General features: G+C 43.2%; 1 non-coding gene across 1 annotated transcript; it reads right to left on the bottom strand.

Annotated features, from left to right (window-relative positions):
- Window positions 1-13,253: 13,253 nt before the first annotated feature.
- LOC138079367 (U6 spliceosomal RNA) lies at window positions 13,254-13,359 on the bottom strand. Its single transcript, XR_011144850.1, has one exon. It is a non-coding gene; the product is annotated as a U6 spliceosomal RNA (small nuclear RNA).
- Window positions 13,360-13,565: the final 206 nt, after the last annotated feature.

The following is a 13,565-nucleotide window of genomic DNA, read 5'->3' as shown; positions in this document are numbered from 1 at the left end:
GGAGTAACAGGCGAGTTTGGCTTTGGAGTACAAAATTAAACAGGATAAAGGCTAACAGAATTTTGTCAAGAGACTACACTGGTCATAGCAAACACCCTCTTCCAACAATACAAGAAAAGACTCTACACATGGACATCACCATATGGTCAATACTGGAATCAGATAGATTATATTCTTTGCAGCTGAAGATGGAAAAGCTCTATACAGTCAGCAAAAACAAGATCAGGAGGTGACTGTGGCTCAGATAACGAGCTGCTGCTAAGTCACTTTAGTTGTGTCCGACTCTGTGCAACCCCATAGATGGCAGCCCACCAGGCTCCCCCGTCCCTAGGATTCTCAAGGCAAGAACACTGGATTGGGTTGCTATTTCCTTCTCTAAAGCATGAAAGTGAAAAGTGAAAGTGAAATCGCTCAGTTGTGTCTGACTCCTAGCAACCCACCAGGCTCCTCCATCCATGGGATTTTCCATGCAAGAGTACTGGAGTGGGATGCCATTGCCTTCTTCGCAGATAATGAGCACCTTATTGCAAAATTCAGGCTTAAATTGAAGGAAGTAGAGAAAACCACTAGACCATTCAGATATGACCTAAATCAAATCCCTTATTTTTCAGTGGAAGTGACAAATAGAATCAAGGGATTAGATTTGATAGACTGCCTGAAGAACTATGGACCAAAGTTTATGACATTATACAGGAGGCAGTGATCAAGACTATCCCCAAGAAAAAGAAATGCAAAAAGGCTGTCTGAGGTTGTCTGAGGAGGCCTTACAAATAGCTGAGAGAAAAAGAGAAGCGAAAGGCAAAGGAAAAAAGGAAAGAGATATCCATCTGAATGCAGAGTTCCAAAGAACAGCAAGGAGAGATAAGAAAGCCTTCCTAAGTGATCAATGCAAAGAAATAGAGGAAAACAATAGAATGGGAAAGACTAGAGATCTCTTCAAGAAAATCAGAGATACCAAGGGAACATTTCATCCAAAGATGGGCAAACATCTAGCGAAATGCCAGGCTGGATGAGCACAAGCTGGAATCAAGATGGTCAGGAGAAAATCAATAACCTCAAACATGCAGATGACACCATCCTTAACACAGAAAGCAAAGAGGAACTAAAGAACTTCTTGATGAAAGTGAAACAGAGTGAAAAAAGCTGGGTTAAAACTCAACATTCAAAAAATGAGGATCATGGCATCTGGTTCTATCATTTCATAGCAAATAAATGGGGGAAAAGTGGAAACAGCATCAGATTTAATTTTCTTGGGCTCCAAAATCACTGTGGATGGTGACTGCAGCCATGAAATTAAAAGACACTTGCTCCTTGGAAGAAAAGCTATGACCACCCTAGACAGCATATTGAAAAGCAGAGACATTACTTTGCCAACAAATGCTCCATCTAGTCAAAGCTATGGTTTTTCCAGTAGTCATGTATGTATGTGAGAGTTGAACTATAAACGAAGCTGAGGGCTGAAGAAATGATGCTTTTGAACTATGGTGTTGTGGAAGACTCTTGAGAATCCCTTGGACTGCAAGGAGATCAACCAGTCAATCCTAAAGGAAATCAGACCTGAATATTCACTGGAAAAGCTGATGTTAAAGCTGACATGCCAGTACTTTGGCCACCTGATGTAAGGAACTGTCTAATTGGAAAAGACCCTTTCTGGGCAAGATTGAAGGCAGGAGGAGAAGGGGGCAACAGAAGATGAGATGGTTGGATGGCATCAGCGACTCGATGGATATGAGTTTGAGCAAGCTCCAGGAGTTGGTGATAGCCTGGCATGCTGCAGTCCATGGAGTCGGACATGACTGAGTAATTGAACTAAACTGAACTGATGGCACCAGAGGGTTTCCCAGGTGGCACTAGAGGCAAAGAACTCGCCTGCCACTATAGGAAACACAAGAGATGAAGGTTCAGCCCCTGGGTTGGGAAGATCCCCTGGAGGAGGGCATGGCAACCCACTACAGTATTGTTGGCTGGAGAATCCCATGGACAAAGGAGCCTGGTGGGCTACAGTCCATGGGGCCGCACAGAGTCGAACACGACTGAAGCAACTTAGCACACACACATGATGACACTGGATGCCATGACCTTGGTTTTCTTTAAATGTTGAGTTTCAAGCCACCTTTTTACTCTCCTCTTTCACCCTCACCAAGAGACTCTTTAGTTCCTCTTCGCTTTCTGCCTTTAGAGTGGTATCGATTATCTGAGTTTGTGGGTATTTTCCCCAGGAATCTTGACTTCAGCTTGTGATTCAGCCCAGCATTTCGCATGATATACTCTGCACATAAGTTATAAAGAAGCAGGGTGACAATATACAGCCTTGACATATTCCTTTCCCAATTTTTTTGTTTGTTTGTTTTGCCTTTCCCAATTTTGAACCAGTCTGTTATTCCATGTCCAGTTCTAACGGTTGCTTCTTGACCAGCACACAGGTTTTTCAAGAGACAGGTAAGTGGTCTGGTATTCCTCTCTAAGAATTTTCCAGAGTTTCTTGTGATCCACACAGTCAAAGGCTTTAGCGTAGTCAATGAAGCAGAAGTAGGCATTTTTTCTGGAATTCCCTTGCTTTCTCGATGATCCCACGAATGTTGGCAATTTGATCTCTGGTTCCTCTGCCTTCTCTAAACCCAACTTGTACATCTGGAAGTTTTCATGCACTGCTGAAGCCTAACTTGAAGAATTTTGAGCATACCCTTGCTAGCATGTGAGATGAGTGCAACTGTATGGTAGTTTGAACTTTCTTTGGCATTGTCCTTCTTTGTGACTGGAGTGAAAACTGACCTTTTCCAGTCCTGTGCCCACTGCTGAGTTTTCCAGATTTGCTGACATATTGAAGTTCTCCTGATTTCAGCTCATGGCCCCACCATGCAAACTTGCTTAGGCCCCCAACCAGAACCCATCCTTGATTCTTTCTTCCTCTTACTACTAACATCTAAATCCCCAGCAATAGAGCTTATTTCAAACCACTTTTTAATGTTTCCATTGCTATCATTCTACTTCAGCAATCCTCAGATGTTTTGGTCTCAGGGTTCCTTCACACTCTTGGAAATTCCTGTTATGGACTCTAAAGACCTGTTATGTTTATATGAGTTGTATTAATATATATCATTAGCATCAGAAATCAGAGCTGAAACAATTTAAAATATTTATTTACCCTTTAAAAAATAAGTCTGTATCATCTTAATATAAATAGTACACTTTAAATAGACATATCCCCCCAAATTTAGTGATAATGGTAGCATTGCTTTACTTTTTTGCCAATCTCTTTAATGTCTGACTTTTTTAAAAAAGGCTGGATTTTCTTTCATAGCTACTTCTGCATTCAATTTGCTGCAATATCACATGTCACATACCCTCTGGAAAATTCTGCTGTATACTCATGAAAGAATGAGAGTAAGAAAGGCAAGTAATGTCTTACTGCTATTATGAAAGTACTTTTGACCTTACAAACCCACAAGAATGTCTCAGAGGGATCTTCAGGGCCCCCCAGAAAGCACTTTTTAACATTAAAAAAAATGGAGCTATACTTTGTATACCATAAACTTCACCCTTTTAAGATCAACAGGGGATTCCCTGGTGGTCCAGTGGTTAGGACTCAAGGTTCCAATGCTGGGGGTCTGGGTTCCATCCCTGGTGGAAGGACTAAGAGCACATGAGATGTATGATGAAGCTAAAAAAAAAAAAAAGGAAAGAAAAGACCGATGGTTCAATAGTTTTCAGCATGTTTACAAAGTTGTGCAATTATCTCTGCATTAGCAATCTTTACCCATTTTCTCTCATACCAACCCCTGATAACCACTGATCTACTTTCTTTTTCTAAGGATTTGCCAATTCTGGGTGCTTTATAAAAACTGAATTGAACTTTCAATTCAGTGGGCTTCTTTTATTTAGCATAGTATTTTCAGAGTTCATGTGTAGCATCTATCAGTACTTCATTTACTCATATAGCTTAATAATATTCCATTACATGGATATATACTGCTAACTCACTTCAGTCATGTCCAACTCTGTGCAACTCCATAGTCAGCAGCCCACCAGGCTCCCCCGTCCCTGGGATTCTCTAGGCAAGAACACTGGAGTGGGTTGCCATTTCCTTCTCCAATGCAGGAAAGTGAAAAGTGAAAGTGAAGTTGCTCAGTCGTGCCCGACTCAGCGACCCCATGGACTGCAGCCTACCAGGCTCCTCCATCCATGGGATTTTCCAGGCAAGAGTACTGGAGTGGGATGCCATTGCCTTCTCTGGGATATATACTACATTTTATTTATTCACTAGTTGATAGACATTTGAGTTCTTTCCACTTTTTAGCTATTATCAATAATGTTGCTATGAACATCAGTGTGCAAGCTTTTCCGTTTTCTTGGATATACACCAAGAAGTAGAACTGCTAGGTCATATAGCAAATCAATGTTTAGTTTTTTAAGGAAACACTAAGCTACCAAGACCATACTTTGAGATCTACTTCTCTAGTCTGAACCATCCTTACGTACTACCTGGACTATGGCAAGAGTTGGCTAATTTCTCTGGTGACCCTACAGTTTTTATTCCACATGGCTGCCAGAATCATCTTTTTAAGAGACCACATTAGACAATATTATTCTATTTTGTTAAACTCTCCAGTAAACTCCCCATTACATATAGAATAAAATCCAAACTCCTCCAGGGCCAAAACATGATCTAGTCCCTACCTACCTGTTTGACTGCATCTCTTCACCATCTCTGCAACATGCTTCCTTCTAATCTTTGTATAGTTGGCTCCATCTAATCATTTAGATCTCTACTCAAAACCAACTTCCTTAGGAAGTGTTTATCTATTTGTTTAATTGTTAATTTTCACCACTGTATCCAGTTCCTAGAACTGGCACTGGTAGAGATTCAAGCCTTTGACTGTGTGGATCACAAAAAACTGTGGAAGATTCTTAAAGAGATGGCAATACCAGACCACTAAGCTGCCTCCTGAGAAACCTGTATGCAGGTCAAGAAGAAACAGTTAGAACTGGACATGGAACAATGGACTAGTTCAAAATTGGGAAAGGAGTATGTCAAGGCTATATATTGTCGCCCTGCTTATTTAACTTATATGCAGAGTACCTCATACAAAATTCTGGGCTGGATGAATCACAACCTGGAAGCAAGATTGCTGGGAGAAATATCAACAGCCTCAGATATGTAGATGATACCATTTTAATGGCAAAAAGTGAAGAGGAACTAAAGAGTTTCTTGATGAAGGTGAAAGAAAAGAGTGAAAAAGCTGGCTTAAAACTCAACATTCAAAAAATGAACATCATGGCATGTGGTCCTATCATTTTATGGCAAATAAATGGGGAAAAAGTGGAAACAGTGTCAGATTTCATTTTCTTGGGCTCCAAAATCACTGCAGATGGTGACTGCAGGTATGAAATTAAAAGACACTTGCTCCTTGGAAGAAAAGCTATGACAAACCTAGACAGTGTATTAAAAAGCAGAGATACCACTTTGCCGACAAAGGTCCATATAATCAAACTACGGGTTTTCCAGTGGTTATGTACCAATGTGAGAGATGGACCATGAAGAAGGCTGAGTGCTGAAGAACTGATGCTTTTGAACTGTGGTGCTGGAAAAGACTCTTGAAAGTCCTTGGACGGCAAGGAGATCAAACCAGTCAATCCTAAAGGAAATCAACCCTGAATATTCATTGGAAGGACTGATGCTGAAGCTGAAGCTCCAATACTTTGGCCACCTGATGTGAAGAGCTGACTCATTTGTAAAGACCCAAATGCTAGGAAAGATAGAGGGCAAGAGGAGAAGGGAGTGACAGAAGATGAAATGGTTGGATAGCATCTCTGACTCAAGGGACATGAGTTTGAGCAAACTCAGGGAGATAATGAAGGACAGGGAAGCCTGGAGTGCTATAGTTCATGGTGTTGCAAAGAGTCAGACATGACTTAGCTACTGAACAACAACAACAATAAGAGATTCAATAAATATTTTGGAATGAGTACATCAATAAAAGGCACAGGTATCTGGTGTTTCTGTTGCTGCATAACAAACTATCCCCAAACTTAGTGTTGTAAAACAACTGTTCACTTGGGCTAGGCTCAGCTGAGTGATTTTTCTATTGATCTTGCTAGTGGTCACTTGTGTATCTGCAATCAGCTGGCATATTGAGGGAGGCCTCCCAGCTCCCTGGTCAGTTGACCTCCCAGCTTTATGTGGTCCCTACAACAAGGTAATTGGATTTCGTACATGGCAGCTCAGGGCTCCCTAGAGCAAAAAGTGGAAGCTACTATCGTTTCAAGACTGAAGCCTGGACCTAGCACAGCATCACTTCTGGCATATTTTATTGGTTAATAGGGTCAACAATGTCAGCCAAGATTCAAGAGACTGCATAGAGGCTTCACTACTGGGAATGTTTCATGGGAGACAGGGTTAGAAGGAGGGGTAGGGGTAGATGGAGTTATTATGAAAAAGATTAAAATATCACCTTATGTTTTATGTTATAGTAGCTTTCTAAAGTATTTACAATCTCATATCATGACCAGCCTTAAGAACATAGCAAGGCTAATATGACAATAATTGCTCCTATGACAATCAGCATTCTGAAAATGAGAGGTCAAAGCAGAAAGTTAATTATAAACAAGAATATCTGTGGATCCTCTGACCTGGCAGTTTATCTGAATGAGTGAATGACAGGGAGAGCTGTAATTCCCTGTATTCCCTGTATCTTCCCTGCACTTCTACATGTACCTGCCAAGCACTGAGCACTGACAATTAAAGCTTTACTTCTTTTCTTCTCAATTTCATTTTTCGTGAAGCTGTAACAATAAAGAGGAAAATGGAAGGTATGTAGAATCTTACCACCTCAAGGCAATAATTTTCATTTCTGCATATTTCCTTCCAGACTTTACCCAGATGTGTGCAGGGTTTTACATAATTATCATCGTAGTACATATGCTTTTCAATTGCACATTTTCTCCTTTTATAGTAGTAGTAGTAGTTTAGTTGCTAAGTCATGTCCGACTCTTGCGACCCCATGGACTGGCCTGCCAGGCTCCTCTGTCTGTGGGATTCTCCAGGCAAGAATACTGGAGTGGAAAGCCATTTCCTTCTCCAGGGAATCTTCCCGACCCAAGAATTGAGCCCAGGTCTCCTGCACTGCAGGCAGATTCTTTACCAACTAAACTATGAGTAACACTTATTCACGTTCTTTCATAATCTTTTCAATTATTGTGGCTTTTTATTCCTGTGAGTTTTTACGTGACAATTGATTTAGTCATTTGCCTATTGGTAGACTTATAGATTGTTTCCACTGTTTGGAGGTTTTTTCCTACAAAAGCTGTGATGAGCTTCTCTGATTTGTACTTCTCTGGCATAATTTCCATGTGATATATTCCTAAAAAGATTATGAGTTGTGATAGGTTGTATGTTCTAAAGATGGCCACATAATATCTCCCAACCCCATTGCTCTTCTGCAACAAGGACTTGACACTCCCCTTGAACCTCGATGGGCTCTGTGACTACTTTGACTGTTAGAATACGGCAGTGGTGACACTGTTCCTGTTTCAGGTATAGCCCTTAATTGGCCTTAGTAACGTCTATTTCCTACTTCTAGAAAGTGCAGCTTTCTCGAAACCACCATGCTATGAGAAGCTCAAGCCACATGAAGCAGCCCTGGGGTCTGAAGCCCCAGGTGGGCATCAAGAAAAGCCCAAGGATCACTGAGATGTCAGACACAGGAGCAAAGACGCCACCTAGAAGGCTATCACTAGACCTTGCTGCCCCCACATGAAGCCAGGCAGACAGACTGCCCTGTGGAGTCCTCAAATTGCTCACCTGTAAAACCACTTGCAAAATAAATGATTGACAAGGGCTTCCCTGGTGGTCCAGTGGTTTAGAATCCACCTGCCGATGCAAGGGACACTGGTTTGATCCCTGGTCCAGGGAGATCCCCTATACTGCGGAGCAACTAAGTCTATGTACCACAACTACTAAGCCAGCTCTCTAGAGTCCGAGAGCCACAACTACTGAGCTCATGAGCTGCTATTATTGAAGCCCCTGTGCCTCGAGCCTCCACAACAAAAGCCACCACAATGAGAAGCCTGCATACTGCAACAGAATAGCCCCTACTCACCCACCACAGCCAAATAAATCAATAAATCTTTTTTTTTAATGGCTATATTAAGCTCTACAACTTGTGATAGTTAGCTATTAACAGGTATTTAAAATGTGGGTCCAAAGGTAAAATTTTCTTTTCTCTAAATGCTAACAAATGCATTCCTAAGAGGACTGAAACAGTTTATACAGTTTGCAGTGCCTCAGAAAGTCTATATGCTTGTCAAGGTGCAAGCCTTAGAAGGATTCTGTTCTGCAACTGTTCCTGTGTCTCTCTGGGAGGAATTTTACTTTGCCTTTCATCTGAACAGTAGCCACTCATTGAGGAAGTCCTCCTCTGCTTTCTTAGCTTGTGTCTCTAGTTTGCTTCCTGGCAATCCCCCTCTGTAAGCTCTGTTCATCTTCAAGCAAAATTAATACGTAACCATTCATCTATTTTGAATTTAAACACACAACGCTCTCTGAGCTTACGTGAAGAAAGGAACCAGAGAGGACTGAGTGTGTGTGGGCACCTGCAGTTGTGCTTAAGTAGCTCAGCTGTGTCTGACTCTTCGCGACCCTATGGACTGTGAGCCCAGTCTCCTCTGTCCATGGGGATTCTCCAGGTAAGAATACTGGAGTGGGTTGCCTTGCCCTCCTCCAGGGGATCTTCCCAACCCAGGAATGGAAATTAGGTCTTCCGTATTGCAGGTGGATTCTTTACCATCTGAACTGCCAGGGAAGCCCCTAGAAAGATTCATAATTAGAAGCTTCCTAGATGTAAAGAAAAAGGGTGGCGCTAACCTTCCAAATGTGGAGCCACAAGTAGTTTCTCAAAGGAGGGAAGGGGACCAGACAAGTCAGTCAAGCTCCTTCCAGTTACAGGAGCCTCTTATTCGCATCCTCTTTCTCATAACAGGCAGGGTTTGGTTTTGTTTTCAAGACGGGGAGAGCATTGTCTCCTGACGTGGTGGGGAGGAGCGGGAGAGGAATCTCTTCAGGAAAGAGGAAGGGGCGGTCGTGTGGGGAGGGTGGTGAGACCCACTGCACGCACTTCCTGGCTGAGGACGTCAGGCTGTTTCTCCTCACGCCCTGCATGGATTTTGAGCATTTTCATAAATCCTCAGAACTAGTTCAAATCATCAGCTTGTACTTGACAGCTTTATTCCCTTGGCTCTCAGAAGGAAAAGTAAATCAAAGCTTGACTGCTCAGAACCTGACAAGACCATGTAATAAAGATGTTCCCCAAGGTGGAGGGCAGGTGTGGGGAGCCTCTCAGGTCTAGCACAGATCCAGGCTGCCTCCAGGACACATCGCAAAATGCAGGAGTTACAAGACTGCCCAGCTCCACAGTGGAATATGTGAGCACCCTCAAGCTGTGTCACTCCAGATGGAAAGGCTCTGAAAGGAGAGGACAGAATGAGAGGGAGATGGTCTACATGCAGGCTGGACTCCTTTCAGGCAAAGGGAAGTAAGCAACACAGCGATCGCCCTGCAGTGGGTGTGCGCTGAGCAGCATTTTAACACTGAGACTCCCCAAAGCCCTGGAAGAGAGCTGGGCCCTCAACAGGGTTTGAACTAAAATGTGGTTTCAACATATGTGCTGATGTTGCCTCATTTCAAGGTTTAGTTTTTATTGATCCACTTGTGGGTGCTTAGTCACTCAGTTGTGTGACCCTATGTATTGTAGCCTGTCAGGCTCCTCTGTCCATGGGATTATCTCAGCAGAATACTGGAGTGGTTTGCCATTTCCTTCTCCAGGGGATCTTCCCGATCCAGGGATCAAACCAGTGTCTCCTGTGTCTCCTTGCGTTAGCAGGTGGATTCTTCAACACTGAGTCACCAGGATTCACTTGTAGGCTGGAAGAAATGCAAGAGCCACACAAGTTATATGTTCTAAACAGTTCAGTTTGCCAAGGGCTTTGCAAATAAACCAGCCCTTCCCTGGCCGTTCTGCCTTACAGACCCGCGCCTCTATGTAAGGATCCATGATCTCTCAGGATATTTCATCCTTTATGTGAAACACAGCAATTTAAGAAATAGGAAACATGTATAATAATTTGCAACCTGAATAAGTGCTGAATCTTACCTGAGTCCTGTTATCCTGGAAAACATTGGTGAGGATTAAGAAATCCCCCAGCAGCCTTTGCTTAATACTAAGACCTGTCCTTTCCTGGCCAATGTAGACAAGATGTCCCTTGTTCACTGTGGCAAGGCCAGACATAGACCCTCATGATTTCTTTTCTTTGCCTCATAAATGATTAGCTGAACCACTTGTCTCCACCAATAAACGCACCACAATAATGTTAACCTTTGGTTAAGCTCTCTTCTTCTTCTAGGCCCTTGAACTTTGGCCCATCCTCAGTGACTTCCCCAGTGGCTCAGACGGTAAAGCGTCTGCCTACAATGTGGGAGACCTGGTTTCAATCCCCGGGTTGGGAAGATCTCCTGGAGAAGGAAATGGCAACCCACTCCAGTATTCTTGCCTGGAAAATCCCATGGACAGAGGAGCCTGGTAGGCTACAGTCCATGGGGTCGCAAAGAGTCGGACACGACTGAGCGACTTCACTTCACTTCACTTCACTTCAGCTTCTGAGAAAGGGCTTCCCCAGTAGCTGAGTGGTAAAGAATCTGCTTGCAGTGCAGGAGACACAGGAGATGCAGATTGGATCCCTGGGTCAGAGAGATCCTTTGGGAGAAGGAAATGGCAACCCAGTCCCATATTCTTGCCTGAAAAATTCCATGGGCAGAGGAGCCTGATGAGCTACAGTCTATGAAGTCACAAAGAGTCAGACATGTTTGAACACACAGCTTCTGAGAATAGGGTCAAACATTCTCTAATCTACCATCCATTCATGCCACTCTTTTTTAAGTTCTTTTTTATTTTCCAGTTTATTTTTGACTGCACTGGGTCTGCATTGCTGCTCATTGGCTTTCTCTTGTGATGGCAAGCGGGGGCTACTCTCTAGTTGCGGTGCACAGGCTTCTCATTGCAGTGGCTTCTCTTGTTGTGACACTTAGGCTCGAGAGTTGTGTCACACAGTCTTAGTTGCTCTGTGGCATGTGGGACTTTGCTGGACCAGGGATTGAACCTGTGTACCCTGTATTGACAGGTACATTTTAAACTACTGGACCACCAGGGAAGTTCTCACACCACTGTTTCATCCCACTTCCCTGAGTCTGGCTCTTCCCAGCCTTGTTTACTCCTCTCTATAACAGAGAGAAAATCTGTTTGCCCAACTTTGAGATGCTTGCAGCAAACCTATGTCACAGCCTTTGCTCACTGCAGTATTTTCCTTCCCTCCTTGCAACAATCTTTTTGAATACAAGTCTCTTCTTAGTAAGTCTGGAATAGATATGCTTTGGACAAACCAGAAATAAAAGAGAACACTTCAACTTCATTTATGAGTAATCTTTTTTGTTTTCTTTTTAATATTCTGATTTTATTTTCAAGTTGTCATAAATAAGAAAAATATTATTTAATGAACACATTGTAAAAAATTTACTGGCATTGATTGTTGATTTACAATGTTGTGTTAGTTTCAGGTGAACAGCAAAGTGAATACATATATCCCTTCTTTTTTCCCATACAGACTATTATAGAGTATTGATGGAGTTCTCTGTGCTATACAGTAGGTTCTTATTATCAGTAGTTATCTACTTTATATATAGTAGTGGTATATGCATAGGCACCTTCTGATAGTAGAAGTGTTTTCATAAACTGAATATTACTTGATTCTTCAGTCCCCTGATGGGTTTCCAGAGTGCATTGAGCATTGTGACCTCTGACAAATAATGAAGTGAGTTGTTGTTGTTTAGTCACTAAGTCATGTTGGAATCTTTTGTGACCCCATGGACTGTATCCTGCCAGGATCCTCTGTGGGATTTCCCACACAATAATACTGGAGTGGGTTGCCATTTCCTTCTCCAGAACAGGGTAGATTAGTCTAAGTTAAATGCCTATCATGTTTTAGGCACTGTTGTAAGTGCTTTACATATGCTATCTCATTTCATTTTCCCAGTTTCCCAGTTTCCATGTACTATTTTTATTTTCTTTTACAAAAGAGGAAACAGGCACAGAGAAGTTAAATAATTTATCCAAGTTCCCACAGCCAGTGTGAATGGTAGACTTGAGAAGCACAGTCAGGTCAGTCTGAAGCCATGGTTCAGCCGGTTAGCTACCATGCCACAGGCTTCCCTGGGGATGACTTCCTAGGATGCTCCTTCTGACAGCAGGGAACCAGAGGATAAGAAGCATGTGAAAAAAAAAAAAAAAAGAAGTTTCCATAGCTGTCAGCTGGTAACCGGCCTGGCCTCTACAGCTGGGAACTGGTTTAGTACCTACCAATCATAAACCTTTTCTCAGAAAGGCACTGTCTCCTGAGAACCCTCTGTGGAGTGAAACAGAGACCATTCTGCAATCATGCCTTCAGCACAAACCAAAGCAGCTCTTGCTGCTGCTGCTGCTGCTGCTAAGTCGCTTCAGTCGTGTCCGACTCTATGCGACCCCATAGACGGCAGCCCATCAGGCTCCCCTGTCCCTGGGATTCTCCAGGCAAGAACACTGGAATGGGTTGCCATTTCCTTCAATGCGTGAAAGTGAAAAGTGAAAGTGAAGTCGCTCAGTCGTGTCCGACTCTTAGCTACCCCATGGACTGTAGCCCACGAGGCTCCTCCGTCCACGGGATTTTCCAGGCAAGAGCACTGGAGTGGGGTGCCATCGCCTTCTCCGAAAACAGCTCTTAGAACCAGGGAAACAACCAAACTCCTGCCTCCTGCCCTGCGCTCCCCGCCACCATTTCCTAGCTGACACGAGTAACTGCCCCTTCTTTATGGTTCTTTCTGAATGACGGCGTTAGCTTGATCCCGTTCCTGTCATATATTTGATGAAAATCATTAAGATACTCAGTCACTAAATTACCCCTTCTTTCTGACTGTACCTGGTCCAGAGCAAGCCTCACTTGATGAACTCTTCCCTAAATCATCTAACAGAAACCCAAACCCTTTTATGAGCCCCTCCCAATTCCCTCCTCTCTATGCGGCACAATTCCATGGTGTTTACAATCACCCTTGCCTTATTTTTTATAGTGAAAAATCACAAGTTCAGAATTAACTGCTAGGCGTTGTGGTTTTGACAAAAAGCGTTTCCTTGGGGGCTAAGACGCAAACGGTGTCTGGACGGTGGGGAAGGGCACAAAATATGGAACGCTTCAGGAATTTGCGTGTCATCCTTGCGCAGGGGCCATACTCATCTCTGTATCGTTCCAATTTTAGTGTATGTGCTGCCAAAGCGAGACCACCCTTGCTTTGTTTGACTACTGGTGGGAACTTAAGGGGCTGGTGGCTTTAACGCAAGACCGTAGTCCTACTCGATGGACATGCGTAAGCTCCGGGATTTGGTAACGGAAAGGAAGCCTGGCGCGCTGCAGTCCATGGGGTCACCAAGAGGCGGACAGGACTGAATGACTGAACTGTAGTCCTCCGAAGGCCCGAGTTTGATGCTTTC

Source organism: Capricornis sumatraensis, chromosome 4 (assembly GCF_032405125.1).
Source record: "Capricornis sumatraensis isolate serow.1 chromosome 4, serow.2, whole genome shotgun sequence".
Classification (NCBI taxonomy): Eukaryota; Metazoa; Chordata; class Mammalia; order Artiodactyla; family Bovidae; genus Capricornis; species Capricornis sumatraensis.
The sequence above is the reverse complement of the archived record's forward strand: the minus strand, read 5'-3'. Positions and strand labels throughout refer to the sequence as shown.